Genomic DNA, 21,727 nt, shown 5'->3' with positions numbered 1-21,727 from the left:
AAAAAAGTAATGCCTGCAGCACTTCATATTCCCAGGTGGTCTCCCATCCAAGTACTAACCAAGCCCAACATTGCTTAGCTTCTGAGATCAGACGAGATCAGGCTTATTCAAGGTGGTGTGGCCGCAGGCGATTGCATTTCTGCTTTCATGAATTTTATGTTTAGTGAGCTGGGGGTGATTCCTCCAAAATTTCCTTTTGTCCTCCACACATTTCAATTGTAAAATGTAATTACAAAAAAGTAATGCCTGCAGCACTTCATATTCCCAGGTGGTCTCCCATCCAAGTACTAACCAAGCCCAACATTGCTTAGCTTCTGAGATCAGACGAGATCAGGCTTATTCAAGGTGGTGTGGCCGCAGGCGATTGCATTTCTGCTTTCATGAATTTTATGTTTAGTGAGCTGGGGGTGATTCCTCCAAAATTTCCTTTTGTCCTCCACACATTTCAATTGTAAAATGTAATTACAAAAAAAGTAATGCCTGCAGCACTTCATATTCCCAGGTGGTCTCCCATCCAAGTACTAACCAAGCCCAACATTGCTTAGCTTCTGAGATCAGACGAGATCAGGCTTATTCAAGGTGGTGTGGCCGCAGGCGATTGCATTTCTGCTTTCATGACTTTTATGTTTAGTGAGCTGGGGGTGATTCCTCCAAAATTTCCTTTTGTCCTCCACACATTTCAATTGTAAAATGTAATACCTGCAGCACTTGATATTCCCAGGTGGTCTCCCATCCAAGTACTATCCAAGCCCAATATTGCTTAGCTTCTGAGATCAGACGAGATCAGGCTTATTCAAGGTGGTGTGGCTGCAGGCGATTGCATTTCTGCTTTCATGACTTTTATGTTTAGTGAGCTGGGGGTGATTCCTCCAAAATTTCCTTTTGTCCACACATTTCAATTGTAAAATGTAATGCCTGCGGCACTTGATATTCCCAGGTGGTCTCCCATCCAAGTACTAACCAAGCCCAACATTGCTTAGCTTCTGAGATCAGACGAGATCAGACTTATTCAAGGTGGTGTGGCCGCAGGCGATTGCAGTTCTGCTTTCATGACTTTTATGTTTAGTGAGCTGGGGGTGATTCCTCCAAAATTTCCTTTTGTCCTCCACACATTTCAATTGTAAAATGTAATTACAAAAATGTAATGCCTGCAGCACTTGATATTCCCAGGTGGTCTCCCATCCAATTACTAACCAAACCCAACATTGCTTAGCTTCTGAGATCAGACGAGATCAGGCTTATTCAAGGTGGTGTGGCCGCAGGCGATTGCATTTCTGCTTTCATGACTTTTATGTTTAGTGAGCTGGGGGTGATTCCTCCAAAATTTCCTTTTGTCCTCCAAACATTTCAATTGTAAAATGTAATGCCTGCAGCACTTGATATTCCCAGGTGGTCTCCCATCCAAGTACTAACCAAGCCCAACATTGCTTAGCTTCTGAGATCAGACGAGATCAGGCTTATTCAAGGTGGTGTGGCCGCAGGCGATTGCATTTCTGCTTTCATGACTTTTATGTTTAGTGAGCTGGGGGTGATTCCTCCAAAATTTCCTTTTGTCCTCCACACATTTCAATTGTAAAATGTAATACCTGCAGCACTTGATATTCCCAGGTGGTCTCCCATCCAAGTACTAACCAAGCCCAACATTGCTTAGCTTCTGAGATCAGACGAGATCAGGCTTATTCAAGGTGGTGTGGCCGCAGGCGATTGCAGTTCTGCTTTCATGACTTTTATGTTTAGTGAGCTGGGGGTGATTCCTCCAAAATTTCCTTTTGTCCTCCACACATTTCAATTGTAAAATGTAATTACAAAAATGTAATGCCTGCAGCACTTGATATTCCCAGGTGGTCTCCCATCCAAGTACTAACCAAGCTCAACATTGCTTAGCTTCTGAGATCAGACGAGATCAGGCTTATTCAAGGTGGTCTGGCCGCAGGCGATTGCATTTCTGCTTTCATGACTTTTATGTTTAGTGAGCTGGGGGTGATTCCTCCAAAATTTCCTTTTGTCCACACATTTCAATTGTAAAATGTAATGCCTGCGGCACTTGATATTCCCAGGTGGTCTCCCATCCAAGTACTAACCAAGCCCAACATTGCTTAGCTTCTGAGATCAGACGAGATCAGGCTCATTCAAGGTGGTGTGGCCGCAGGCGATTGCATTTCTGCTTTCATGACTTTTATGTTTAGTGAGCTGGGGGTGATTCCTCCAAAATTTCCTTTTGTCCTCCAAACATTTCAATTGTAAGATGTAATGCCTGCAGCACTTGATTTTCCCAGGTGGTCTCCCATCCAAGTACTAACCAAGCCCAACATTGCTTAGCTTCTGAGATCAGACGAGATCAGGCTTATTCAAGGTGGTGTGGCCGCAGTTGATTGCATTTCTGCTTCATGACTTTTATGTTTAGTGAGCTGGGGGTGATTCCTCCAAAATTTCCTTTTGTCATCCACACATTTCAATTGTAAAATGTAATTACAAAAATGTAATGCCTGCAGCACTTGATATTCCCAGGTGGTCTCCCATCCAAGTACTAACCAAGCCCAACATTGCTTAGCTTCTGAGATCAGACGAGATCAGACTTATTCAAGGTGGTGTGGCCGCAGGCGATTGCAGTTCTGCTTTCATGACTTTTATGTTTAGTGAGCTGGGGGTGATTCCTCCAAAATTTCCTTTTGTCCTCCACACATTTCAATTGTAAAATGTAATTACAAAAATGTAATGCCTGCAGCACTTGATATTCCCAGGTGGTCTCCCATCCAAGTACTAACCAAACCCAACATTGCTTAGCTTCTGAGATCAGACGAGATCAGGCTTATTCAAGGTGGTGTGGCCGCAGGCGATTGCATTTCTGCTTTCATGACTTTTATGTTTAGTGAGCTGGGGGTGATTCCTCCAAAATTTCCTTTTGTCCTCCACACATTTCAATTGTAAAATGTAATTACAAAAATGTAATGCCTGCAGCACTTGATATTCCCAGGTGGTCTCCCATCCAAGTACTAACCAAGCTCAACATTGCTTAGCTTTTAAGATCAGACGAGATCAGGCTTATTCAAGGTGGTCTGGCCGCAGGCGATTGCATTTCTGCTTTCCTGACACTTATATTTAGCGAGCTGGGGGTGATTCCTCCAAAATTTCCTTTAGTCCTCCACACATTTCAATTGTAAAATGTAATGCCTGCAGCACTTGATATTCCCAGGTGTCTCCCATCCAACTACTAAATAAGCCCAACATTGCTTAGCTTCTGAGATCAGGCTTATTCAAGGTGGTGTGGCCGCAGGCGATTGCATTTCTGCTTTCATGACTTTTATGTTTAGTGAGCTGGGGGTGATTCCTCAAAAATTTCCTTTTGTCCTCCACACATTTCAATTGTAAAATGTAATTACAAAAATGCAATGCCTGCAGCACTTGATATTCCCAGGTGGTCTCCCATCCAAGTACTAACCAAGCCAAACATTGCTTAGCTTCTGAGATCAGACGAGATCAGGCTTATTCAAGGTGGTGTGGCCGCAGGCGATTGCATTTCTGCTTTCATGAATTTTATGTTTAGTGAGCTGGGGGTGATTCCTCCAAAATTTCCTTTTGTCCTCCACACATTTCAATTGTAAAATGTAATTACAAAAAAGTAATGCCTGCAGCACTTCATATTCCCAGGTGGTCTCCCATCCAAGTACTAACCAAGCCCAACATTGCTTAGCTTCTGAGATCAGACGAGATCAGGCTTATTCAAAGTGGTGTGGCCGCAGGCGATTGCATTTCTGCTTTCATGACTTTTATGTTTAGTGAGCTGGGGGTGATTCCTCCAAAATTTCCTTTTGTCCCTCCACACATTTCAATTGTAAAATGTAATACCTGCAGCACTTGATATTCCCAGGTGGTCTCCCATCCAAGTACTATCCAAGCCCAATATTGCTTAGCTTCTGAGATCAGACGAGATCAGGCTTATTCAAGGTGGTGTGGCTGCAGGCGATTGCATTTCTGCTTTCATGAACTTTTATGTTTAGTGAGCTGGGGTGATTCCTCCAAAATTTCCTTTTGTCCACACATTTCAATTGTAAAATGTAATGCCTGCGGCACTTGATATTCCAGGTGGTCTCCCATCCAAGTACTAACCAAGCCCAACATTGCTTAGCTTCTGAGATCAGACGAGATCAGGCTCATTCAAGGTGGTGTGGCCGCAGGCGATTGCATTTCTGCTTTCATGACTTTTATGTTTAGTGAGCTGGGGGTGATTCCTCAAAATTTCCTTTTGTCCTCCACACATTTCAATTGTAAAATGTAATACCTGCAGCACTTGATATTCCCAGGTGGTCTCCCATCCAAGTACTAACCAAGCCCAACATTGCTTAGCTTCTGAGATTAGACGAGATCAGGCTTATTCAAGGTGTGTGGCCGCAGGCGATTGCAGTTCTGCTTTCATGACTTTTATGTTTAGTGAGCTGGGGGTGATTCCTCCAAAATTTCCTTTTGTCCTCCACACATTTCAATTGTAAAATGTAATTACAAAATGTAATGCCTGCAGCACTTGATATTCCCAGGTGGTCTCCCATCCAAGTACTAACCAAGCTCAACATTGCTTAGCTTTTAAGATCAGACGAGATCAGGCTTATTCAAGGTGGTCTGGCGCAGGCGATTGCATTCTGCTTTCCCTGACACTTATATTTAGCGAGCTGGGGGTGATTCCTCCAAAATTTCCTTTAGTCCTCCACACATTTCAATTGTAAAATGTAATGCCTGCAGCACTTGATATTCCCAGGTGGTCTCCCATCCAACTACTAAATAAGCCCAACATTGCTTAGCTTCTGAGATCAGGCTTATTCAAGGTGGTGTGGCCGCAGGCGATTGCATTTCTGCTTTCATGACTTTTATGTTTAGTGAGCTGGGGGTGATTCCTCAAAAATTTCCTTTTGTCCTCCACACATTTCAATTGTAAAATGTAATTACAAAAATGCAATGCCTGCAGCACTTGATATTCCCAGGTGGTCTCCCATCCAAGTACTAACCAAGCCAAACATGTGCTTAGCTTCTGAGATCAGACGAGATCAGCTTATTCAAGGTGGTGTGGCCGCAGGCGATTGCATTTCTGCTTTCATGAATTTTATGTTTAGTGAGCTGGGGGTGATTCCTCCAAAATTTCCTTTTGTCCTCCACACATTTCAATTGTAAAATGTAATTACAAAAAAGTAATGCCTGCAGCACTTCATATTCCCAGGTGGTCTCCCATCCAAGTACTAACCAAGCCCAACATTGCTTAGCTTCTGAGATCAGACGAGATCAGGCTTATTCAAGGTGGTGTGGCCGCAGGCGATTGCATTTCTGCTTTCATGACTTTTATGTTTAGTGAGCTGGGGTGATTCCTCCAAAATTTCCTTTTGTCCTCCACACATTTCAATTGTAAAATGTAATACCTGCAGCACTTGATATTCCCAGGTGGTCTCCCATCCAAGTACTATCCAAGCCCAATATTGCTTAGCTTCTGAGATCAGACGAGATCAGGCTTATTCAAGGTGGTGTGGCTGCAGGCGATTGCATTTCTGCTTTCATGACTTTTATGTTTAGTGAGCTGGGGGTGATTCCTCCAAAATTTCCTTTTGTCCACACATTTCAATTGTAAAATGTAATGCCTGCGGCACTTGATATTCCCAGGTGGTCTCCCATCCAAGTACTAACCAAGCCCAACATTGCTTAGCTTCTGAGATCAGACGAGATCAGACTTATTCAAGGTGGTGTGGCCGCAGGCGATTGCAGTTCTGCTTTCATGACTTTTATGTTTAGTGAGCTGGGGGTGATTCCTCAAAATTTCCTTTTGTCCTCCACACATTTCAATTGTAAAATGTAATTACAAAAATGTAATGCCTGCAGCACTTGATATTCCCAGGTGGTCTCCCATCCAATTACTAACCAAACCCAACATTGCTTAGCTTCTGAGATCAGACGAGATCAGGCTTATTCAAGGTGGTGTGGCCCGCAGGCGATTGCATTTCTGCTTTCATGACTTTTATGTTTAGTGAGCTGGGGGTGATTCCTCCAAAATTTCCTTTTGTCCTCCACACATTTCAATTGTAAAATGTAATGCCTGCAGCACTTGATATTCCCAGGTGGTCTCCCATCCAAGTACTAACCAAGCCCAACATTGCTTAGCTTCTGAGATCAGACGAGATCAGGCTTATTCAAGGTGGTGTGGCCGCAGGCGATTGCATTTCTGCTTTCATGACTTTTATGTTTAGTGAGCTGGGGGTGATTCCTCCAAAATTTCCTTTTGTCCTCCACACATTTCAATTGTAAAATGTAATACCTGCAGCACTTGATATTCCCAGGTGGTCTCCCATCCAAGTACTAACCAACCCCAACATTGCTTAGCTTCTGATATCAGACGAGATCAGGCTTATTCAAGGTGGTGTGGCCGCAGGCGATTGCAGTTCTGCTTTCATGACTTTTATGTTTAGTGAGCTGGGGGTGATTCCTCCAAAATTTCCTTTTGTCCTCCCACACATTTCAATTGTAAAATGTAATTACAAAAATGTAATGCCTGCAGCACTTCATATTCCCAGGTGGTCTCCCATCCAAGTACTAACCAAGCTTTGCTTAGCTTCTGAGATCAGACGAGATCAGGCTTATTCAAGGTGGTCTGGCCGCAGGCGATTGCATTTCTGCTTTCCTGACACTTATATTTAGCGAGCTGGGGGTGATTCCTCCAAAATTTCCTTTAGTCCTCCACACATTTCAATTGTAAAATGTAATGCCTGCAGCACTTGATATTCCCAGGTGGTCTCCCATCCAACTACTAAATAAGCCCAACATTGCTTAGCTTCTGAGATCAGGCTTATTCAAGGTGGTGTGGCCGCAGGCGATTGCATTTCTGCTTTCATGACTTTTATGTTTAGTGAGCTGGGGGTGATTCCTCAAAAATTTCCTTTTGTCCTCCACACATTTCAATTGTAAAATGTAATTACAAAAATGCAATGCTGCAGCACTTGATATTCCCAGGTGGTCTCCCATCCAAGTACTAACCAAGCCAAACATTGCTTAGCTTCTGAGATCAGACGAGATCAGGCTTATTCAAGGTGGTGTGGCCGCAGGCGATTGCATTTCTGCTTTCATGAATTTTATGTTTAGTGAGCTGGGGGTGATTCCTCCACCTTTTGTCCTCCACACATTTCAATTGTAAAATGTAATTACAAAAAAGTAATGCCTGCAGCACTTCATATTCCCAGGTGGTCTCCCATCCAAGTACTAACCAAGCCCAACATTGCTTAGCTTCTGAGATCAGACGAGATCAGGCTTATTCAAGGTGGTGTGGCCGCAGGCGATTGCATTTCTGCTTTCATGACTTTTATGTTTAGTGAGCTGGGGGTGATTCCTCCAAAATTTCCTTTTGTCCTCCACACATTTCAATTGTAAAATGTAATACCTGCAGCACTTGATATTCCCAGGTGGTCTCCCATCCAAGTACTATCCAAGCCCAATATTGCTTAGCTTCTGAGATCAGACGAGATCAGGCTTATTCAAGGTGGTGTGGCTGCAGGCGATTGCATTTCTGCTTTCATGACTTTTATGTTTAGTGAGCTGGGGGTGATTCCTCCAAAATTTCCTTTTGTCCACACATTTCAATTGTAAAATGTAATGCCTGCGGCACTTGATATTCCCAGGTGGTCTCCCATCCAAGTACTAACCAAGCCCAACATTGCTTAGCTTCTGAGATCAGACGAGATCAGACTTATTCAAGGTGGTGTGGCCGCAGGCGATTGCAGTTCTGCTTTCATGACTTTTATGTTTAGTGAGCTGGGGGTGATTCCTCCAAAATTTCCTTTTGTCCTCCACACATTTCAATTGTAAAATGTAATTACAAAAATGTAATGCCTGCAGCACTTGATATTCCCAGGTGGTCTCCCATCCAATTACTAACCAAACCCAACATTGCTTAGCTTCTGAGATCAGACGAGATCAGGCTTATTCAAGGTGGTGTGTGCCGCAGGCGATTGCATTTCTGCTTTCATGACTTTTATGTTTAGTGAGCTGGGGGTGATTCCTCCAAAATTTCCTTTTGTCCTCCACACATTTCAATTGTAAAATGTAATGCCTGCAGCACTTGATATTCCCAGGTGGTCTCCCATCCAAGTACTAACCAAGCCCAACATTGCTTAGCTTCTGAGATCAGACGAGATCAGGCTTATTCAAGGTGGTGTGGCCGCAGGCGATTGCATTTCTGCTTTCATGACTTTTATGTTTAGTGAGCTGGGGGTGATTCCTCCAAAATTTCCTTTTGTCCTCCACACATTTCAATTGTAAAATGTAATACCTGCAGCACTTGATATTCCCAGGTGGTCTCCCATCCAAGTACTAACCAAGCCCAACATTGCTTAGCTTCTGAGATCAGACGAGATCAGGCTTATTCAAGGTGGTGTGGCCGCAGGCGATTGCAGTTCTGCTTTCATGACTTTTATGTTTAGTGAGCTGGGGGTGATTCCTCCAAAATTTCCTTTTGTCCTCCACACATTTCAATTGTAAAATGTAATTACAAAAATGTAATGCCTGCAGCACTTCATATTCCCAGGTGGTCTCCCATCCAAGTACTAACCAAGCTCAACATTGCTTAGCTTCTGAGATCAGACGAGATCAGGCTTATTCAAGGTGGTCTGGCCGCAGGCGATTGCATTTCTGCTTTCCTGACACTTATATTTAGCGAGCTGGGGGTGATTCCTCCAAAATTTCCTTTAGTCCTCCACACATTTCAATTGTAAAATGTAATGCCTGCAGCACTTGATATTCCCAGGTGGTCTCCCATCCAACTACTAAATAAGCCCAACATTGCTTAGCTTCTGAGATCAGGCTTATTCAAGGTGGTGTGGCCGCAGGCGATTGCATTTCTGCTTTCATGACTTTTATGTTTAGTGAGCTGGGGGTGATTCCTCCAAAATTTCCTTTTGTCCACACATTTCAATTGTAAAATGTAATGCCTGCGGCACTTGATATTCCCAGGTGGTCTCCCATCCAAGTACTAACCAAGCCCAACATTGCTTAGCTTCTGAGATCAGACGAGATCAGGCTCATTCAAGGTGGTGTGGCCGCAGGCGATTGCATTTCTGCTTTCATGACTTTTATGTTTAGTGAGCTGGGGGTGATTCCTCCAAAATTTCCTTTTGTCCTCCACACATTTCAATTGTAAAATGTAATTACAAAAATGTAATGCCTGCAGCACTTGATATTCCCAGGGGGTCTCCCATCCAAGTACTAACCAAACCCAACATTGCTTAGCTTCTGAGATCAGACGAGATCAGGCTTATTCAAGGTGGTGTGGCCGCAGGCGATTGCATTTCTGCTTTCATGACTTTTATGTTTAGTGAGCTGGGGGTGATTCCTCCAAAATTTCCTTTTGTCCTCCACACATTTCAATTGTAAATTGTAATGCCTGCAGCACTTGATATTCCCAGGTGGTCTCCCATCCAAGTACTAACCAAGCCCAACATTGCTTAGCTTCTGAGATAAGACGAGATCAGGCTTATTCAAGGTGGTGTGGCCGCAGGCGATTGCATTTCTGCTTTCATGACTTTTATGTTTAGTGATCTGGGGGTGATTCCTCCAAAATTTCCTTTTGTCCTCCTCACATTTCAATTGTAAAATGTAATTACAAAAATGTAATGCCTGCAGCACTTGATATTCCCAAGTGGTCTCCCATCCAAGTACTAACCAAGCCCAACATTGCTTAGCTTCTGAGATCAGACGAGATCAGGCTTAGTCAAGGTGGTGTGGCCGCAGGCGATTGCATTTCTGCTTTCATGACTTTTATGTTTAGTGAGCTGGGGGTGATTCCCTCCAAAATTTCCTTTTGTCCTCCACACATTTCAATTGTAAAATGTAATGCCTGCAGCACTTGATATTCCCAGGTGGTCTCCCATCCAAGTACTAACCAAGCCCAACATAGCTTAGCTTCTGAGATCAGACGAGATCAGGCTTATTCAAGGTGGTGTGGCCGCAGGCGACTGCATTTCTGCTTTCATGACTTTTATGTTTAGTGAGCTGGGGGTGATTCCTCCAAAATTTCCTTTTATCCTCCACACATTTCAATTGTAAAATGTATTTACAAAAATGTAATGCCTGCAGCACTTGATATTCCCAGGTGGTCTCCCATCCAAGTACTAACCAAGCCCAACATTGCTTAGCTTCTGAGATCAGACGAGATCAGGCGAGATCAGGCTTTTTCAAGGTGGTGTGGCCGCAGGCGATTGCATTTCTGCTTTCATGACTTTTATGTTTAGTGAGCTGGGGGTGATTCCTCCAAAATTTCATTTTGTCCTCCACACATGTCAATTCTAAAATGTAATGCCTGCAGCACTTGATATTCCCAGGTGGTCTCCCATCCAAGTACTAACCAAGCCCAAAATTGCTTAGCTTCTGAGATTAGACGAGATCAGGCTTATTCAAGGTGGTGTGGCAGCAGGCGATTGCATTTCTGCTTTCATGACTTTTATGTTTAGTGAGCTGGGGGTGATTCCTCCAAAATTTCCTTTTGTCCTCCACACATTTCAATTGTAAAATGTAATTAGAAAAATGTAATGTCTGCAGCACTTGATATTCCCAGGTGGTCTCCCATCCAAGTACTAACCAAGCCCAACATTGCTTACCTTCTGAGATCAGACGAGATCAGCTTATTCAAGGTGGTGTGGCCGCAGGCGATTGCATTTCTCCTTTCATGACTTTTATGTTTAGTGAGCTGGGGGTGATTCCTCCAAAATTTCCTTTTGTCCTCCTCACATTTCAATTGTAAAATGTAATTACAAAAATGTAATGCCTGCAGCACTTGATATTCCCAGGTGGTCGCCCATCCAAGTACTAACCAAGCCCAACATTGCTTAGCTTCTGAGATCAGACGAGATCAGGCTTATTCAAGGTGGTGTGGCCGCAGGCGATTGCAGTTCTGCTTTCATGACTTTTATGTTTAGTGAGCTGGGGGTGATTCCTCCAAAATTTCCTTTTGTCCTCCACACATTTCAATTGTAAAATGTAATTACAAAAATGTAATGCCTGCAGCACTTGATATTCCCAGGTGGTCTCCCATCCAAGTACTAACCAAGCTCAACATTGCTTAGCTTTTAAGATCAGACGAGATCAGGCTTATTCAAGGTGGTCTGGCCGCAGGCGATTGCATTTCTGCTTTCCTGACACTTATATTTAGCGAGCTGGGGTGATTCCTCCAAAATTTCCTTTAGTCCTCCACACATTTCAATTGTAAAATGTAATGCCTGCAGCACTTGATATTCCCAGGTGGTCTCCCATCCAAGTACTAACCAAGCCCAACATTGCTTAGCTTCTGAGATCAGACGAGATCAGGCTCATTCAAGGTGGTGTGGCCGCAGGCGATTGCATTTCTGCTTTCATGACTTTTATGTTTAGTGATCTGGGGGTGATTCCTCCAAAATTTCCTTTTGTCCTCCTCACATTTCAATTGTAAAATGTAATTACAAAAATGTAATGCCTGCAGCACTTGATATTCCCAAGTGGTCTCCCATCCAAGTACTAACCAAGCCCAACATTGCTTAGCTTCTGAGATCAGACGAGATCAGGCTTAGTCAAGGTGGTGTGGCCGCAGGCGATTGCATTTCTGCTTTCATGACTTTTATGTTTAGTGAGCTGGGGGTGATTCCTCCAAAATTTCCTTTTGTCCTCCACACATTTCAATTGTAAAATGTAATGCCTGCAGCACTTGATATTCCCAGGTGGTCTCCCATCCAAGTACTAACCAAGCCCAACATTGCTTAGCTTCTGAGATCAGACGAGATCAGGCTTATTCAAGGTGGTGTGGCCGCAGGCGACTGCATTTTCTGCTTTCATGACTTTTATGTTTAGTGAGCGTGGGGGTGATTCCTCCAAAATTTCCTTTTATCCTCCACACATTTCAATTGTAAAATGTATTTACAAAAATGTAATGCCTGCAGCACTTGATATTCCCAGGTGGTCTCCCATCCAAGTACTAACCAAGCCCAACATTGCTTAGCTTCTGAGATCAGAACGAGATCAGGCGAGATCAGGCTTTTTTCAAGGTGGTGTGGCCGCAGGCGATTGCATTTCTGCTTTCATGACTTTTATGTTTAGTGAGCTGGGGGTGATTCCTCCAAAATTTCATTTTGTCCTCCACACATTTCAATTCTAAAATGTAATGCCTGCAGCACTTGATATTCCCAGGTGGTCTCCCATCCAAGTACTAACCAAGCCCAAAATTGCTTAGCTTCTGAGATTAGACGAGATCAGACTTATTCAAGGTGGTGTGGCAGCAGGCGATTGCATTTCTGCTTTCATGACTTTTATGTTTAGTGAGCTGGGGGTGATTCCTCCAAAATTTCCTTTTGTCCTCCACACATTTCAATTGTAAAATGTAATTAGAAAAATGTAATGTCTGCAGCACTTGATATTCCCAGGTGGTCTCCCATCCAAGTACTAACCAAGCCCAACATTGCTTACCTTCTGAGATCAGACGAGATCAGGCTTATTCAAGGTGTGTGGCCGCAGGCGATTGCATTTCTCCTTTCATGACTTTTATGTTTAGTGAGCTGGGGGTGATTCCTCCAAAATTTCCTTTTGTCCTCCTCACATTTCAATTGTAAAATGTAATTACAAAAATGTAATGCCTGCAGCACTTGATATTCCCAAGTGGTCTCCCATCCAAGTACTAACCAAGCCAACATTGCTTAGCTTCTGAGATCAGACGAGATCAGGCTATTCAAGGTGGTGTGGCCGCAGGCGACTGCATTTTCTGCTTTCATGACTTTTATGTTTAGTGAGCTGGGGGTGATTCCTCCAAAATTTCCTTTTATCCTCCACACATTTCAATTGTAAAATGTATTTACAAAAATGTAATGCCTGCAGCACTTGATATTCCCAGGTGGTCTCCCATCCAAGTACTAACCAAGCCCAACATTGCTTAGCTTCTGAGATCAGACGAGATCAGGCGAGATCAGGCTTTTTCAAGGTGGTGTGGCCGCAGGCGATTGCATTCTGCTTTCATGACTTTTATGTTTAGTGAGCTGGGGTGATTCCTCCAAAATTTCATTTTGTCCTCCACACATTTCAATTCTAAAAATGTAATGCCTGCAGCACTTGATATTCCCAGGTGGTCTCCCATCCAAGTACTAACCAAGCCCAACATTGCTTAGCTTCTGAGATCAGACGAGATCAGGCTTATTCAAGGTGGTGTGGCCGCAGGCGATTGCATTTCTGCTTTCATGACTTTTATGTTTAGTGATCTGGGGGTGATTCCTCCAAAATTTCCTTTTGTCCTCCACACATTTCAATTGTAAAATGTAATACCTGCAGGCACTTGATATTCCCAGGTGGTCTCCCATCCAAGTACTAACCAAGCCCAAAATTGCTTAGCTTCTGAGATTAGACGAGATCAGGCTTATTCAAGGTGGTGTGGCAGCAGGCGATTGCATTTCTGCTTTCATGACTTTTATGTTTAGTGAGCTGGGGGTGATTCCTCCAAAATTTCCTTTTGTCCTCCACACATTTCAATTGTAAAATGTAATTAGAAAAATGTAATGTCTGCAGCACTTGATATTCCCAGGTGGTCTCCCATCCAAGTACTAACCAAGCCCAACATTGCTTACCTTCTGAGATCAGACGAGATCAGGCTTATTCAAGGTGGTGTGGCCGCAGGCGATTGCATTTCTCCTTTCATGACTTTTATGTTTAGTGAGCTGGGGGTGATTCCTCCAAAATTTCCTTTTGTCCTCCTCACATTTCAATTGTAAAATGTAATTACAAAAATGTAATGCCTGCAGCACTTGATATTCCCAAGTGGTCTCCCATCCAAGTACTAACCAAGCCCAACATTGCTTAGCTTCTGAGATCAGACGAGATCAGGCTTAGTCAAGGTGGTGTGCCGCAGGCGATTGCATTTCTGCTTTCATGACTTTTATGTTTAGTGAGCTGGGGGTGATTCCTCCAAAATTTCCTTTTGTCCTCCACACATTTCAATTGTAAAATGTAATGCCTGCAGCACTTGATATTCCCAGGTGGTCTCCCATCCAAGTACTAACCAAGCCCAACATTGCTTAGCTTCTTAGATCATATGAGATCAGGCTTATTCAAGGTGGTGTGGCCGCAGGCGACTGCATTTCTGCTTTCATGACTTTTATGTTTAGTGAGCTGGGGGTGATTCCTCCAAAATTTCCTTTTGTCCTCCACACATTTCAATTGTAAAATGTAATTACAAAAATGTAATGCCTGCAGCACTTGATATTCCCAGGTGGTCTCCCATCCAAGTACTACCAAGCCCAACATTGCTTAGCTTCTGAGATCAGACGAGATCAGGCTTATTCAAGGTGGTGTGGCTGCAGGCGATTGCATTTCTGCTTTCATGACTTTTATGTTTAGTGAGCTGGGGGGTGATTCCTCCAAAATTTCCTTTTATCCTCCACACATTTCAATTGTAAAATGTATTTACAAAATGTAATGCCTGCAGCACTTGATATTCCCAGGTGGTCTCCCATCCAAGTACTAACCAAGCCCAACATTGCTTAGCTTCTGAGATCAGACGAGATCAGGCGAGATCAGGCTTATTCAAGGTGGTGTGGCCGCAGGCGATTGCATTTCTGCTTTCATGACTTTTATGTTTAGTGAGCTGGGGGTGATTCCTCCAAAATTTCATTTTGTCCTCCACACATTTCAATTCTAAAATGTAATGCCTGCAGCACTTGATATTCCCAGGTGGTCTCCCATCCAAGTACTAACCAAGCCCAACATTGCTTAGCTTCTGAGATCAGACGAGATCAGGCTTATTCAAGGTGGTGTGGCCGCAGGCGATTGCATTTCTGCTTTCATGACTTTTATGTTTAGTGAGCTGGGGGTGATTCCTCCAAAATTTCCTTTTGTCCTCCACACATTTCAATTGTAAAATGTAATTACAAAAAAGTAATGCCTGCAGCACTTCATATTCCCAGGTGGTCTCCCATCCAAGTACTAACCAAGCCCAACATTGCTTAGCTTCTGAGATCAGACGAGATCAGGCTTATTCAAGGTGGTGTGGCCGCAGGCGATTGCATTTCTGCTTTCATGACTTTTATGTTTAGTGAGCTGGGGGTGATTCCTCCAAAATTTCCTTTTGTCCTCCACACATTTCAATTGTAAAATGTAATACCTGCAGCACTTGATATTCCCAGGTGGTCTCCCATCCAAGTACTATCCAAGCCCAATATTGCTTAGCTTCTGAGATCAGACGAGATCAGGCTTATTCAAGGTGGTGTGGCTGCAGGCGATTGCATTTCTGCTTTCATGACTTTTATGTTTAGTGAGCTGGGGGTGATTCCTCCAAAATTTCCTTTTGTCCACACATTTCAATTGTAAAATGTAATGCCTGCGGCACTTGATATTCCCAGGTGGTCTCCCATCCAATTACTAACCAAGCCCAACATTGCTTAGCTTCTGAGATCAGACGAGATCAGGCTCATTCAAGGTGGTGTGGCCGCAGGCGATTGCATTTCTGCTTTCATGACTTTTATGTTTAGTGAGCTGGGGGTGATTCCTCCAAAATTTCCTTTTGTCCTCCACACATTTCAATTGTAAAATGTAATGCCTGCAGCACTTGATATTCCCAGGTGGTCTCCCATCCAAGTACTAACCAAGCCCAACATTGCTTAGCTTCTGAGATCAGACGAGATCAGGCTTATTCAAGGTGGTGTGGCCGCAGTTGATTGCATTTCTGCTTCATGACTTTTATGTTTAGTGAGCTGGGGGTGATTCCTCCAAAATTTCCTTTTGTCCTCCACACATTTCAATTGTAAAATGTAATTAGAAAAATGTAATGTCTGCAGCACTTGGTGGTCTCCCATCCAAGTACTAACCAAGCCCAACATTGCTTACCTTCTGAGATCAGACGAGATCAGGCTTATTCAAGGTGGTGTGGCCGCAGGCGATTGCATTTCTCCTTTCATGACTTTTATGTTTAGTGAGCTGGGGGTGATTCCTCCAAAATTTCCTTTTGTCCTCCTCACATTTCAATTGTAAAATGTAATTACAAAAATGTAATGCCTGCAGCACTTGATATTCCCAAGTGGTCTCCCATCCAAGTACTAACCAAGCCCAACATTGCTTAGCTTCTGAGATCAGACGAGATCAGGCTTAGTCAAGGTGGTGTGGCCGCAGGCGATTGCATTTCTGCTTTCATGACTTTTATGTTTAGTGAGCTGGGGGTGATTCCTCCAAAATTTCCTTTTGTCCTCCACACATTTCAATTGTAAAATGTAATGCCTGCAGCACTTGATATTCCCAGGTGGTCTCCCATCCAAGTACTAACCAAGCCCAACATTGCTTAGCTTCTTAGATCATATGAGATCAGGCTTATTCAAGGTGGTGTGGCCGCAGGCGACTGCATTTCTGCTTTCATGACTTTTATGTTTAGTGAGCTGGGGGTGATTCCTCCAAAATTTCCTTTTGTCCTCCACACATTTCAATTGTAAAATGTAATTACAAAAATGTAATGCCTGCAGCACTTGATATTCCCAGGTGGTCTCCCATCCAAGTACTAACCAAGCCCAACATTGCTTAGCTTCTGAGATCAGACGAGATCAGGCTTATTCAAGGTGGTGTGGCTGCAGGCGATTGCATTTCTGCTTTCATGACTTTTATGTTTAGTGAGCTGGGGGTGATTCCTCCAAAATTTCCTTTTATCCTCCACACATTTCAATTGTAAAATGTATTTACAAAAATGTAATGCCTGCAGCACTTGATATTCCCAGGTGGTCTCCCATCCAAGTACTAACCAAAGCCCAACATTGCTTAGCTTCTGAGATCAGACGAGATCAGGCGAGATCAGGCTTATTCAAGGTGGTGTGGCCGCAGGCGATTGCATTTCTGCTTTCATGACTTTTATGTTTAGTGAGCTGGGGGTGATTCCTCCAAAATTTCATTTTGTCCTCCACACATTTCAATTCTAAAATGTAATGCCTGCAGCACTTGATATTCCCAGGTGGTCTCCCATCCAAGTACTAACCAAGCCCAACATTGCTTAGCTTCTGAGATCAGACGAGATCAGGCTTATTCAAGGTGGTGTGGCCGCAGGCGATTGCATTTCTGCTTTCATGACTTTTATGTTTAGTGAGCTGGGGGTGATTCCCTCCAAAATTTCCTTTTGTCCTCCACACATTTCAATTGTAAAATGTAATTACAAAAAAAGTAATGCCTGCAGCACTTCATATTCCCAGGTGGTCTCCCATCCAAGTACTAACCAAGCCCAACATTGCTTAGCTTCTGAGATCAGACGAGATCAGGCTTATTCAAGGTGGTGTGGCCGCAGGCGATTGCATTTCTGCTTTCATGACTTTTATGTTTAGTGAGCTGGGGGTGATTCCTCCAAAATTTCCTTTTGTCCTCCACACATTTCAATTGTAAAATGTAATACCTGCAGCACTTGATATTCCCAGGTGGTCTCCCATCCAAGTACTATCCAAGCCCAATATTGCTTAGCTTCTGAGATCAGACGAGATCAGGCTTATTCAAGGTGGTGTGGCTGCAGGCGATTGCATTTCTGCTTTCATGACTTTTATGTTTAGTGAGCTGGGGTGATTCCTCCAAAATTTCCTTTTGTCCACACATTTCAATTGTAAAATGTAATGCCTGCGGCACTTGATATTCCCAGGTGGTCTCCCATCCAAGTACTAACCAAGCCCAACATTGCTTAGCTTCTGAGATCAGACGAGATCAGGCTCATTCAAGGTGTGTGGCCGCAGGCGATTGCATTTCTGCTTTCATGACTTTTATGTTTAGTGAGCTGGGGGTGATTCCTCCAAAATTTCCTTTTGTCCTCCACACATTTCAATTGTAAAATGTAATGCCTGCAGCACTTGATATTCCCAGGGTGGTCTCCCATCCAAGTACTAACCAAGCCCAACATTGCTTAGCTTCTGAGATCAGACGAGATCAGGCTTATTCAAGGTGGTGTGGCCGCAGTTGATTGCATTTCTGCTTCATGACTTTTATGTTTAGTGAGCTGGGGGTGATTCCTCCAAAATTTCCTTTTGTCATCCACACATTTCAATTGTAAAATGTAATTACAAAAATGTAATGCCTGCAGGACTTGATATTCCCAGGTGGTCTCCCCATCCAAGTACTAACCAAGCCCAACATTGCTTAGCTTCTGAGATCAGACGAGATCAGACTTATTCAAGGTGGTGTGGCCGCAGGCGATTGCAGTTCTGCTTTCATGACTTTTATGTTTAGTGAGCTGGGGGTGATTCCTCCAAAATTTCCTTTTGTCCTCCACACATTTCAATTGTAAAATGTAATTACAAAAATGTAATGCCTGCAGCACTTGATATTCCCAGGTGGTCTCCCATCCAATTACTAACCAAACCCTTGCTTAGCTTCTGAGATCAGACGAGATCAGGCTTATTCAAGGTGGTGTGGCCGCAGGCGATTGCATTTCTGCTTTCATGACTTTTATGTTTAGTGAGCTGGGGGTGATTCCTCCAAAATTTCCTTTTGTCCTCCACACATTTCAATTGTAAAATGTAATGCCTGCAGCACTTGATATTCCCAGGTGGTCTCCCATCCAAGTACTAACCAAGCCCAACATTGCTTAGCTTCTGAGATCAGACGAGATCAGGCTTATTCAAGGTGGTGTGGCCGCAGCGATTGCATTTCTGCTTTCATGACTTTTATGTTTAGTGATCTGGGGGTGATTCCTCCAAAATTTCCTTTTGTCCTCCACACATTTCAATTGTAAAATGTAATACCTGCAGCACTTGATATTCCCAGGTGGTCTCCCATCCAAGTACTAACCAAGCCCAACATTGCTTAGCTTCTGAGATTAGACGAGATCAGGCTTATTCAAGGTGGTGTGGCCGCAGGCGATTGCAGTTCTGCTTTCATGACTTTTATGTTTAGTGAGCCTGGGGGTGATTCCTCCAAAATTTCCTTTTGTCCTCCACACATTTCAATTGTAAAATGTAATTACAAAAATGTAATGCCTGCAGCACTTGATATTCCCAGGTGGTCTCCCATCCAAGTACTAACCAAGCCCAACATTGCTTAGCTTCTGAGATCAGACGAGATCAGACTTATTCAAGGTGGTGTGGCCGCAGGCGATTGCAGTTCTGCTTTCATGACTTTTATGTTTAGTGAGCTGGGGGTGATTCCTCCAAAATTTCCTTTTGTCCTCCACACATTTCAATTGTAAAATGTAATTACAAAAATGTAATGCCTGCAGCACTTGATATTCCCAGGTGGTCTCCCATCCAATTACTAACCAAACCCAACATTGCTTAGCTTCTGAGATCAGACGAGATCAGGCTTATTCAAGGTGGTGTGGCCGCAGGCGATTGCATTTCTGCTTTCATGACTTTTATGTTTAGTGAGCTGGGGGTGATTCCTCCAAAATTTCCTTTTGTCCTCCACACATTTCAATTGTAAAATGTAATGCCTGCAGCACTTGATATTCCCAGGTGGTCTCCCATCCAAGTACTAACCAAGCCCAACATTGCTTAGCTTCTGAGATCAGACGAGATCAGGCTTATTCAAGGTGGTGTGGCCGCAGGCGATTGCATTTCTGCTTTCATGACTTTTATGTTTAGTGATCTGGGGTGATTCCTCCAAAATTTCCTTTTGTCCTCCACACATTTCAATTGTAAAATGTAATACCTGCAGCACTTGATATTCCCAGGTGGTCTCCCATCCCAAGTACTAACCAAGCCCAACATTGCTTAGCTTCTGAGATTAGACGAGATCAGGCTTATTCAAGGTGGTGTGGCCGCAGGCGATTGCAGTTCTGCTTTCATGACTTTTATGTTTAGTGAGCTGGGGGTGATTCCTCCAAAATTTCCTTTTGTCCTCCACACATTTCAATTGTAAAATGTAATTACAAAAATGTAATGCCTGCAGCACTTGATATTCCCAGGTGGTCTCCCATCCAAGTACTAACCAAGCCCAACATTGCTTAGCTTCTGAGATCAGACGAGATCAGACTTATTCAAGGTGGTGTGGCCGCAGGCGATTGCAGTTCTGCTTTCATGACTTTTATGTTTAGTGAGCTGGGGGTGATTCCTCCAAAATTTCCTTTTGTCCTCCACACATTTCAATTGGAAAAATGTAATTACAAAAATGTAATGCCTGCAGCACTTGATATTCCCAGGTGGTCTCCCATCCAATTACTAACCAAACCCAACATTGCTTAGCTTCTGAGATCAGACGAGATCAGGCTTATTCAAGGTGGTGTGCCGCAGGCGATTGCATTTCTGCTTTCATGACTTTTATGTTTAGTGAGCTGGGGGTGATTCCTCCAAAATTTCCTTTTGTCCTCCACACATTTCAATTGTAAAATGTAATTACAAAAATGTAATGCCTGCAGCACTTGATATTCCCAGGTGGTCTCCCATCCAATTACTAACCAAACCCAACATTGCTTAGCTTCTGAGATCAGACGAGATCAGGCTTATTCAAGGTGGTGTGGCCGCAGGCGATTGCATTTCTGCTTTCATGACTTTTATGTTTAGTGAGCTGGGGGTGATTCCTCCAAAATTTCATTTTGTCCTCCACACATTTCAATTCTAAAATGTAATGCCTGCAGCACTTGATATTCCCAGGTGGTCTCCCATCCAAGTACTAACCAAGCCCAACATTGCTTAGCTTCTGAGATCAGACGAGATCAGGCTTATTCAAGGTGGTGTGGCCGCAGGCGATTGCATTTCTGCTTTCATGGACTTTTATGTTTAGTGATCTGGGGGTGATTCCTCCAAAATTTCCTTTTGTCCTCCACACATTTCAATTGTAAAATGTAATACCTGCAGCACTTGATATTCCCAGGGTGGTCTCCCATCCAAGTACTAACCAAGCCCAAAATTGCTTAGCTTCTGAGATTAGACGAGATCAGGCTTATTCAAGGTGGTGTGGCAAGCAGGCGATTGCATTTCTGCTTTCATGACTTTTATGTTTAGTGAGCTGGGGGTGATTCCTCCAAATTTCCTTTTGTCCTCCACACATTTCAATTGTAAAATGTAATTAGAAAAATGTAATGTCTGCAGCACTTGATATTCCCAGGTGGTCTCCCATCCAAGTACTAACCAAGCCCAACATTGCTTACCTTCTGAGATCAGACGAGATCAGGCTTATTCAAGGTGGTGTGGCCAGCAGGCGATTGCATTTCTCCTTTCATGACTTTTATGTTTAGTGAGCTGGGGGGTGATTCCTCCAAAATTTCCTTTTGTCCTCCTCACATTTCAATTGTAAAATGTAATTACAAAAATGTAATGCCTGCAGCACTTGATATTCCCAAGTGGTCTCCCATCCAAGTACTAACCAAGCCCAACATTGCTTAGCTTCTGAGATCAGACGAGATCAGGCTTAGTCAAGGTGGTGTGGCCGCAGGCGATTGCATTTTGCTTTCATGACTTTTATGTTTAGTGAGCTGGGGGTGATTCCTCAAAATTTCCTTTTGTCCTCCACACATTTCAATTGTAAAATGTAATGCCTGCAGCACTTGATATTCCCAGGTGGTCTCCCATCCAAGTACTAACCAAGCCCAACATTGCTTAGCTTCTTAGATCATATGAGATCAGGCTTATTCAAGGTGGTGTGGCCGCAGGCGACTGCATTTCTGCTTTCATGACTTTTATGTTTAGTGAGCTGGGGGTGATTCCTCCAAAATTTCCTTCTTGTCCTCCACACATTTCAATTGTAAAATGTAACAAACATGTAACTGCCTGCAGCACTTGATATTCCCAGGTGGTCTCCAATCCAAGTACTAACC

The 21,727-nt window shown here is 43.4% G+C and overlaps 56 non-coding genes and 38 pseudogenes across 56 annotated transcripts; all 94 read right to left on the bottom strand.

The window, feature by feature from the left end:
* Positions 1–10: 10 nt before the first annotated feature.
* On the bottom strand, positions 11–129 carry LOC131733590 (5S ribosomal RNA). Its single transcript, XR_009326391.1, has one exon. It is a non-coding gene; the product is annotated as a 5S ribosomal RNA (ribosomal RNA).
* Positions 130–243: 114 nt separating this feature from the next.
* On the bottom strand, positions 244–362 carry LOC131733589 (5S ribosomal RNA). Its single transcript, XR_009326390.1, has one exon. It is a non-coding gene; the product is annotated as a 5S ribosomal RNA (ribosomal RNA).
* Positions 363–477: 115 nt separating this feature from the next.
* On the bottom strand, positions 478–596 carry LOC131733588 (5S ribosomal RNA). The gene has a single exon (XR_009326389.1). It is a non-coding gene; the product is annotated as a 5S ribosomal RNA (ribosomal RNA).
* A 100-nt stretch (positions 597–696) lies between these two features.
* LOC131733632 (5S ribosomal RNA) lies at positions 697–815 on the bottom strand. The gene has a single exon (XR_009326433.1). It is a non-coding gene; the product is annotated as a 5S ribosomal RNA (ribosomal RNA).
* A 97-nt stretch (positions 816–912) lies between these two features.
* LOC131733766 (5S ribosomal RNA) lies at positions 913–1,031 on the bottom strand. The gene has a single exon (XR_009326478.1). It is a non-coding gene; the product is annotated as a 5S ribosomal RNA (ribosomal RNA).
* A 114-nt stretch (positions 1,032–1,145) lies between these two features.
* LOC131733661 (5S ribosomal RNA) lies at positions 1,146–1,264 on the bottom strand (annotated as a pseudogene).
* Positions 1,265–1,364: 100 nt separating this feature from the next.
* Positions 1,365–1,483, bottom strand: LOC131733724 (5S ribosomal RNA). The gene has a single exon (XR_009326461.1). It is a non-coding gene; the product is annotated as a 5S ribosomal RNA (ribosomal RNA).
* A 100-nt stretch (positions 1,484–1,583) lies between these two features.
* On the bottom strand, positions 1,584–1,702 carry LOC131733759 (5S ribosomal RNA). Its single transcript, XR_009326471.1, has one exon. It is a non-coding gene; the product is annotated as a 5S ribosomal RNA (ribosomal RNA).
* A 114-nt stretch (positions 1,703–1,816) lies between these two features.
* LOC131733614 (5S ribosomal RNA) lies at positions 1,817–1,935 on the bottom strand. Its single transcript, XR_009326415.1, has one exon. It is a non-coding gene; the product is annotated as a 5S ribosomal RNA (ribosomal RNA).
* A 97-nt stretch (positions 1,936–2,032) lies between these two features.
* LOC131733685 (5S ribosomal RNA) lies at positions 2,033–2,151 on the bottom strand. The gene has a single exon (XR_009326457.1). It is a non-coding gene; the product is annotated as a 5S ribosomal RNA (ribosomal RNA).
* Positions 2,152–2,251: 100 nt separating this feature from the next.
* LOC131733619 (5S ribosomal RNA) lies at positions 2,252–2,370 on the bottom strand. The gene has a single exon (XR_009326420.1). It is a non-coding gene; the product is annotated as a 5S ribosomal RNA (ribosomal RNA).
* A 113-nt stretch (positions 2,371–2,483) lies between these two features.
* Positions 2,484–2,602, bottom strand: LOC131733783 (5S ribosomal RNA). Its single transcript, XR_009326495.1, has one exon. It is a non-coding gene; the product is annotated as a 5S ribosomal RNA (ribosomal RNA).
* Positions 2,603–2,716: 114 nt separating this feature from the next.
* Positions 2,717–2,835, bottom strand: LOC131733776 (5S ribosomal RNA). The gene has a single exon (XR_009326488.1). It is a non-coding gene; the product is annotated as a 5S ribosomal RNA (ribosomal RNA).
* A 114-nt stretch (positions 2,836–2,949) lies between these two features.
* On the bottom strand, positions 2,950–3,068 carry LOC131733690 (5S ribosomal RNA; annotated as a pseudogene).
* Positions 3,069–3,390: 322 nt separating this feature from the next.
* LOC131733605 (5S ribosomal RNA) lies at positions 3,391–3,509 on the bottom strand. Its single transcript, XR_009326406.1, has one exon. It is a non-coding gene; the product is annotated as a 5S ribosomal RNA (ribosomal RNA).
* Positions 3,510–3,623: 114 nt separating this feature from the next.
* On the bottom strand, positions 3,624–3,742 carry LOC131733579 (5S ribosomal RNA). The gene has a single exon (XR_009326380.1). It is a non-coding gene; the product is annotated as a 5S ribosomal RNA (ribosomal RNA).
* Positions 3,743–3,843: 101 nt separating this feature from the next.
* Positions 3,844–3,962, bottom strand: LOC131733631 (5S ribosomal RNA). The gene has a single exon (XR_009326432.1). It is a non-coding gene; the product is annotated as a 5S ribosomal RNA (ribosomal RNA).
* A 97-nt stretch (positions 3,963–4,059) lies between these two features.
* LOC131733626 (5S ribosomal RNA) lies at positions 4,060–4,177 on the bottom strand. The gene has a single exon (XR_009326427.1). It is a non-coding gene; the product is annotated as a 5S ribosomal RNA (ribosomal RNA).
* A 99-nt stretch (positions 4,178–4,276) lies between these two features.
* Positions 4,277–4,394, bottom strand: LOC131733726 (5S ribosomal RNA; annotated as a pseudogene).
* Positions 4,395–4,507: 113 nt separating this feature from the next.
* Positions 4,508–4,625, bottom strand: LOC131733733 (5S ribosomal RNA; annotated as a pseudogene).
* A 100-nt stretch (positions 4,626–4,725) lies between these two features.
* LOC131733744 (5S ribosomal RNA) lies at positions 4,726–4,834 on the bottom strand (annotated as a pseudogene).
* A 114-nt stretch (positions 4,835–4,948) lies between these two features.
* On the bottom strand, positions 4,949–5,067 carry LOC131733730 (5S ribosomal RNA; annotated as a pseudogene).
* A 114-nt stretch (positions 5,068–5,181) lies between these two features.
* Positions 5,182–5,300, bottom strand: LOC131733587 (5S ribosomal RNA). The gene has a single exon (XR_009326388.1). It is a non-coding gene; the product is annotated as a 5S ribosomal RNA (ribosomal RNA).
* Positions 5,301–5,399: 99 nt separating this feature from the next.
* LOC131733630 (5S ribosomal RNA) lies at positions 5,400–5,518 on the bottom strand. The gene has a single exon (XR_009326431.1). It is a non-coding gene; the product is annotated as a 5S ribosomal RNA (ribosomal RNA).
* A 97-nt stretch (positions 5,519–5,615) lies between these two features.
* LOC131733765 (5S ribosomal RNA) lies at positions 5,616–5,734 on the bottom strand. Its single transcript, XR_009326477.1, has one exon. It is a non-coding gene; the product is annotated as a 5S ribosomal RNA (ribosomal RNA).
* Positions 5,735–5,847: 113 nt separating this feature from the next.
* On the bottom strand, positions 5,848–5,967 carry LOC131733710 (5S ribosomal RNA; annotated as a pseudogene).
* Positions 5,968–6,067: 100 nt separating this feature from the next.
* On the bottom strand, positions 6,068–6,186 carry LOC131733713 (5S ribosomal RNA). Its single transcript, XR_009326460.1, has one exon. It is a non-coding gene; the product is annotated as a 5S ribosomal RNA (ribosomal RNA).
* A 100-nt stretch (positions 6,187–6,286) lies between these two features.
* On the bottom strand, positions 6,287–6,405 carry LOC131733704 (5S ribosomal RNA; annotated as a pseudogene).
* Positions 6,406–6,520: 115 nt separating this feature from the next.
* LOC131733738 (5S ribosomal RNA) lies at positions 6,521–6,634 on the bottom strand (annotated as a pseudogene).
* A 100-nt stretch (positions 6,635–6,734) lies between these two features.
* LOC131733739 (5S ribosomal RNA) lies at positions 6,735–6,843 on the bottom strand (annotated as a pseudogene).
* A 113-nt stretch (positions 6,844–6,956) lies between these two features.
* On the bottom strand, positions 6,957–7,075 carry LOC131733701 (5S ribosomal RNA; annotated as a pseudogene).
* Positions 7,076–7,183: 108 nt separating this feature from the next.
* LOC131733586 (5S ribosomal RNA) lies at positions 7,184–7,302 on the bottom strand. Its single transcript, XR_009326387.1, has one exon. It is a non-coding gene; the product is annotated as a 5S ribosomal RNA (ribosomal RNA).
* A 100-nt stretch (positions 7,303–7,402) lies between these two features.
* On the bottom strand, positions 7,403–7,521 carry LOC131733629 (5S ribosomal RNA). The gene has a single exon (XR_009326430.1). It is a non-coding gene; the product is annotated as a 5S ribosomal RNA (ribosomal RNA).
* Positions 7,522–7,618: 97 nt separating this feature from the next.
* LOC131733764 (5S ribosomal RNA) lies at positions 7,619–7,737 on the bottom strand. Its single transcript, XR_009326476.1, has one exon. It is a non-coding gene; the product is annotated as a 5S ribosomal RNA (ribosomal RNA).
* Positions 7,738–7,851: 114 nt separating this feature from the next.
* LOC131733716 (5S ribosomal RNA) lies at positions 7,852–7,971 on the bottom strand (annotated as a pseudogene).
* Positions 7,972–8,071: 100 nt separating this feature from the next.
* LOC131733702 (5S ribosomal RNA) lies at positions 8,072–8,190 on the bottom strand. Its single transcript, XR_009326459.1, has one exon. It is a non-coding gene; the product is annotated as a 5S ribosomal RNA (ribosomal RNA).
* Positions 8,191–8,290: 100 nt separating this feature from the next.
* LOC131733758 (5S ribosomal RNA) lies at positions 8,291–8,409 on the bottom strand. Its single transcript, XR_009326470.1, has one exon. It is a non-coding gene; the product is annotated as a 5S ribosomal RNA (ribosomal RNA).
* Positions 8,410–8,523: 114 nt separating this feature from the next.
* Positions 8,524–8,642, bottom strand: LOC131733680 (5S ribosomal RNA; annotated as a pseudogene).
* Positions 8,643–8,742: 100 nt separating this feature from the next.
* On the bottom strand, positions 8,743–8,851 carry LOC131733743 (5S ribosomal RNA; annotated as a pseudogene).
* Positions 8,852–8,948: 97 nt separating this feature from the next.
* LOC131733574 (5S ribosomal RNA) lies at positions 8,949–9,067 on the bottom strand. The gene has a single exon (XR_009326375.1). It is a non-coding gene; the product is annotated as a 5S ribosomal RNA (ribosomal RNA).
* A 114-nt stretch (positions 9,068–9,181) lies between these two features.
* LOC131733583 (5S ribosomal RNA) lies at positions 9,182–9,300 on the bottom strand. Its single transcript, XR_009326384.1, has one exon. It is a non-coding gene; the product is annotated as a 5S ribosomal RNA (ribosomal RNA).
* Positions 9,301–9,400: 100 nt separating this feature from the next.
* LOC131733652 (5S ribosomal RNA) lies at positions 9,401–9,519 on the bottom strand. The gene has a single exon (XR_009326453.1). It is a non-coding gene; the product is annotated as a 5S ribosomal RNA (ribosomal RNA).
* Positions 9,520–9,633: 114 nt separating this feature from the next.
* On the bottom strand, positions 9,634–9,752 carry LOC131733774 (5S ribosomal RNA). The gene has a single exon (XR_009326486.1). It is a non-coding gene; the product is annotated as a 5S ribosomal RNA (ribosomal RNA).
* Positions 9,753–9,853: 101 nt separating this feature from the next.
* LOC131733775 (5S ribosomal RNA) lies at positions 9,854–9,972 on the bottom strand. The gene has a single exon (XR_009326487.1). It is a non-coding gene; the product is annotated as a 5S ribosomal RNA (ribosomal RNA).
* A 114-nt stretch (positions 9,973–10,086) lies between these two features.
* On the bottom strand, positions 10,087–10,215 carry LOC131733654 (5S ribosomal RNA; annotated as a pseudogene).
* Positions 10,216–10,315: 100 nt separating this feature from the next.
* LOC131733703 (5S ribosomal RNA) lies at positions 10,316–10,434 on the bottom strand (annotated as a pseudogene).
* Positions 10,435–10,548: 114 nt separating this feature from the next.
* Positions 10,549–10,666, bottom strand: LOC131733682 (5S ribosomal RNA; annotated as a pseudogene).
* Positions 10,667–10,780: 114 nt separating this feature from the next.
* On the bottom strand, positions 10,781–10,899 carry LOC131733754 (5S ribosomal RNA). The gene has a single exon (XR_009326466.1). It is a non-coding gene; the product is annotated as a 5S ribosomal RNA (ribosomal RNA).
* A 114-nt stretch (positions 10,900–11,013) lies between these two features.
* LOC131733689 (5S ribosomal RNA) lies at positions 11,014–11,132 on the bottom strand (annotated as a pseudogene).
* A 99-nt stretch (positions 11,133–11,231) lies between these two features.
* LOC131733624 (5S ribosomal RNA) lies at positions 11,232–11,350 on the bottom strand. Its single transcript, XR_009326425.1, has one exon. It is a non-coding gene; the product is annotated as a 5S ribosomal RNA (ribosomal RNA).
* Positions 11,351–11,464: 114 nt separating this feature from the next.
* On the bottom strand, positions 11,465–11,583 carry LOC131733773 (5S ribosomal RNA). Its single transcript, XR_009326485.1, has one exon. It is a non-coding gene; the product is annotated as a 5S ribosomal RNA (ribosomal RNA).
* A 100-nt stretch (positions 11,584–11,683) lies between these two features.
* LOC131733691 (5S ribosomal RNA) lies at positions 11,684–11,802 on the bottom strand. Its single transcript, XR_009326458.1, has one exon. It is a non-coding gene; the product is annotated as a 5S ribosomal RNA (ribosomal RNA).
* Positions 11,803–11,918: 116 nt separating this feature from the next.
* Positions 11,919–12,049, bottom strand: LOC131733670 (5S ribosomal RNA; annotated as a pseudogene).
* A 100-nt stretch (positions 12,050–12,149) lies between these two features.
* Positions 12,150–12,268, bottom strand: LOC131733725 (5S ribosomal RNA; annotated as a pseudogene).
* A 114-nt stretch (positions 12,269–12,382) lies between these two features.
* Positions 12,383–12,500, bottom strand: LOC131733715 (5S ribosomal RNA; annotated as a pseudogene).
* A 114-nt stretch (positions 12,501–12,614) lies between these two features.
* On the bottom strand, positions 12,615–12,731 carry LOC131733720 (5S ribosomal RNA; annotated as a pseudogene).
* A 115-nt stretch (positions 12,732–12,846) lies between these two features.
* Positions 12,847–12,975, bottom strand: LOC131733653 (5S ribosomal RNA; annotated as a pseudogene).
* A 99-nt stretch (positions 12,976–13,074) lies between these two features.
* LOC131733679 (5S ribosomal RNA) lies at positions 13,075–13,193 on the bottom strand. The gene has a single exon (XR_009326456.1). It is a non-coding gene; the product is annotated as a 5S ribosomal RNA (ribosomal RNA).
* Positions 13,194–13,293: 100 nt separating this feature from the next.
* LOC131733731 (5S ribosomal RNA) lies at positions 13,294–13,413 on the bottom strand (annotated as a pseudogene).
* Positions 13,414–13,527: 114 nt separating this feature from the next.
* On the bottom strand, positions 13,528–13,646 carry LOC131733604 (5S ribosomal RNA). Its single transcript, XR_009326405.1, has one exon. It is a non-coding gene; the product is annotated as a 5S ribosomal RNA (ribosomal RNA).
* Positions 13,647–13,760: 114 nt separating this feature from the next.
* Positions 13,761–13,878, bottom strand: LOC131733681 (5S ribosomal RNA; annotated as a pseudogene).
* Positions 13,879–13,978: 100 nt separating this feature from the next.
* On the bottom strand, positions 13,979–14,097 carry LOC131733651 (5S ribosomal RNA). The gene has a single exon (XR_009326452.1). It is a non-coding gene; the product is annotated as a 5S ribosomal RNA (ribosomal RNA).
* Positions 14,098–14,211: 114 nt separating this feature from the next.
* On the bottom strand, positions 14,212–14,329 carry LOC131733603 (5S ribosomal RNA). Its single transcript, XR_009326404.1, has one exon. It is a non-coding gene; the product is annotated as a 5S ribosomal RNA (ribosomal RNA).
* A 114-nt stretch (positions 14,330–14,443) lies between these two features.
* Positions 14,444–14,572, bottom strand: LOC131733656 (5S ribosomal RNA; annotated as a pseudogene).
* Positions 14,573–14,672: 100 nt separating this feature from the next.
* On the bottom strand, positions 14,673–14,791 carry LOC131733668 (5S ribosomal RNA). The gene has a single exon (XR_009326455.1). It is a non-coding gene; the product is annotated as a 5S ribosomal RNA (ribosomal RNA).
* A 114-nt stretch (positions 14,792–14,905) lies between these two features.
* Positions 14,906–15,024, bottom strand: LOC131733585 (5S ribosomal RNA). The gene has a single exon (XR_009326386.1). It is a non-coding gene; the product is annotated as a 5S ribosomal RNA (ribosomal RNA).
* Positions 15,025–15,124: 100 nt separating this feature from the next.
* LOC131733628 (5S ribosomal RNA) lies at positions 15,125–15,243 on the bottom strand. The gene has a single exon (XR_009326429.1). It is a non-coding gene; the product is annotated as a 5S ribosomal RNA (ribosomal RNA).
* Positions 15,244–15,340: 97 nt separating this feature from the next.
* On the bottom strand, positions 15,341–15,459 carry LOC131733582 (5S ribosomal RNA). The gene has a single exon (XR_009326383.1). It is a non-coding gene; the product is annotated as a 5S ribosomal RNA (ribosomal RNA).
* Positions 15,460–15,559: 100 nt separating this feature from the next.
* On the bottom strand, positions 15,560–15,678 carry LOC131733618 (5S ribosomal RNA). Its single transcript, XR_009326419.1, has one exon. It is a non-coding gene; the product is annotated as a 5S ribosomal RNA (ribosomal RNA).
* A 336-nt stretch (positions 15,679–16,014) lies between these two features.
* Positions 16,015–16,133, bottom strand: LOC131733772 (5S ribosomal RNA). Its single transcript, XR_009326484.1, has one exon. It is a non-coding gene; the product is annotated as a 5S ribosomal RNA (ribosomal RNA).
* A 100-nt stretch (positions 16,134–16,233) lies between these two features.
* LOC131733650 (5S ribosomal RNA) lies at positions 16,234–16,352 on the bottom strand. Its single transcript, XR_009326451.1, has one exon. It is a non-coding gene; the product is annotated as a 5S ribosomal RNA (ribosomal RNA).
* A 114-nt stretch (positions 16,353–16,466) lies between these two features.
* Positions 16,467–16,585, bottom strand: LOC131733753 (5S ribosomal RNA). The gene has a single exon (XR_009326465.1). It is a non-coding gene; the product is annotated as a 5S ribosomal RNA (ribosomal RNA).
* Positions 16,586–16,699: 114 nt separating this feature from the next.
* On the bottom strand, positions 16,700–16,829 carry LOC131733714 (5S ribosomal RNA; annotated as a pseudogene).
* Positions 16,830–16,929: 100 nt separating this feature from the next.
* On the bottom strand, positions 16,930–17,048 carry LOC131733657 (5S ribosomal RNA). The gene has a single exon (XR_009326454.1). It is a non-coding gene; the product is annotated as a 5S ribosomal RNA (ribosomal RNA).
* A 116-nt stretch (positions 17,049–17,164) lies between these two features.
* On the bottom strand, positions 17,165–17,283 carry LOC131733584 (5S ribosomal RNA). Its single transcript, XR_009326385.1, has one exon. It is a non-coding gene; the product is annotated as a 5S ribosomal RNA (ribosomal RNA).
* A 100-nt stretch (positions 17,284–17,383) lies between these two features.
* On the bottom strand, positions 17,384–17,502 carry LOC131733627 (5S ribosomal RNA). The gene has a single exon (XR_009326428.1). It is a non-coding gene; the product is annotated as a 5S ribosomal RNA (ribosomal RNA).
* Positions 17,503–17,598: 96 nt separating this feature from the next.
* On the bottom strand, positions 17,599–17,716 carry LOC131733666 (5S ribosomal RNA; annotated as a pseudogene).
* A 100-nt stretch (positions 17,717–17,816) lies between these two features.
* On the bottom strand, positions 17,817–17,936 carry LOC131733688 (5S ribosomal RNA; annotated as a pseudogene).
* A 113-nt stretch (positions 17,937–18,049) lies between these two features.
* Positions 18,050–18,169, bottom strand: LOC131733721 (5S ribosomal RNA; annotated as a pseudogene).
* Positions 18,170–18,283: 114 nt separating this feature from the next.
* On the bottom strand, positions 18,284–18,398 carry LOC131733732 (5S ribosomal RNA; annotated as a pseudogene).
* A 100-nt stretch (positions 18,399–18,498) lies between these two features.
* LOC131733655 (5S ribosomal RNA) lies at positions 18,499–18,617 on the bottom strand (annotated as a pseudogene).
* A 99-nt stretch (positions 18,618–18,716) lies between these two features.
* Positions 18,717–18,835, bottom strand: LOC131733642 (5S ribosomal RNA). Its single transcript, XR_009326443.1, has one exon. It is a non-coding gene; the product is annotated as a 5S ribosomal RNA (ribosomal RNA).
* Positions 18,836–18,950: 115 nt separating this feature from the next.
* Positions 18,951–19,069, bottom strand: LOC131733782 (5S ribosomal RNA). The gene has a single exon (XR_009326494.1). It is a non-coding gene; the product is annotated as a 5S ribosomal RNA (ribosomal RNA).
* Positions 19,070–19,183: 114 nt separating this feature from the next.
* Positions 19,184–19,302, bottom strand: LOC131733660 (5S ribosomal RNA; annotated as a pseudogene).
* Positions 19,303–19,402: 100 nt separating this feature from the next.
* LOC131733646 (5S ribosomal RNA) lies at positions 19,403–19,521 on the bottom strand. Its single transcript, XR_009326447.1, has one exon. It is a non-coding gene; the product is annotated as a 5S ribosomal RNA (ribosomal RNA).
* Positions 19,522–19,620: 99 nt separating this feature from the next.
* On the bottom strand, positions 19,621–19,740 carry LOC131733709 (5S ribosomal RNA; annotated as a pseudogene).
* Positions 19,741–19,854: 114 nt separating this feature from the next.
* On the bottom strand, positions 19,855–19,973 carry LOC131733781 (5S ribosomal RNA). The gene has a single exon (XR_009326493.1). It is a non-coding gene; the product is annotated as a 5S ribosomal RNA (ribosomal RNA).
* A 115-nt stretch (positions 19,974–20,088) lies between these two features.
* LOC131733723 (5S ribosomal RNA) lies at positions 20,089–20,206 on the bottom strand (annotated as a pseudogene).
* A 114-nt stretch (positions 20,207–20,320) lies between these two features.
* LOC131733659 (5S ribosomal RNA) lies at positions 20,321–20,439 on the bottom strand (annotated as a pseudogene).
* Positions 20,440–20,539: 100 nt separating this feature from the next.
* On the bottom strand, positions 20,540–20,658 carry LOC131733635 (5S ribosomal RNA). The gene has a single exon (XR_009326436.1). It is a non-coding gene; the product is annotated as a 5S ribosomal RNA (ribosomal RNA).
* A 101-nt stretch (positions 20,659–20,759) lies between these two features.
* Positions 20,760–20,880, bottom strand: LOC131733751 (5S ribosomal RNA; annotated as a pseudogene).
* Positions 20,881–20,993: 113 nt separating this feature from the next.
* On the bottom strand, positions 20,994–21,113 carry LOC131733683 (5S ribosomal RNA; annotated as a pseudogene).
* Positions 21,114–21,228: 115 nt separating this feature from the next.
* Positions 21,229–21,347, bottom strand: LOC131733771 (5S ribosomal RNA). The gene has a single exon (XR_009326483.1). It is a non-coding gene; the product is annotated as a 5S ribosomal RNA (ribosomal RNA).
* A 98-nt stretch (positions 21,348–21,445) lies between these two features.
* Positions 21,446–21,564, bottom strand: LOC131733649 (5S ribosomal RNA). Its single transcript, XR_009326450.1, has one exon. It is a non-coding gene; the product is annotated as a 5S ribosomal RNA (ribosomal RNA).
* Positions 21,565–21,727: the final 163 nt, after the last annotated feature.

The sequence above is a fragment of the Acipenser ruthenus genome, unplaced genomic scaffold (genome assembly GCF_902713425.1).
Source record: "Acipenser ruthenus unplaced genomic scaffold, fAciRut3.2 maternal haplotype, whole genome shotgun sequence".
In the NCBI taxonomy this organism is placed as follows: domain Eukaryota; kingdom Metazoa; phylum Chordata; class Actinopteri; order Acipenseriformes; family Acipenseridae; genus Acipenser; species Acipenser ruthenus.
Note: the sequence above shows the minus strand (reverse complement) of the source record. Positions and strands in the feature narration are given on the sequence as shown.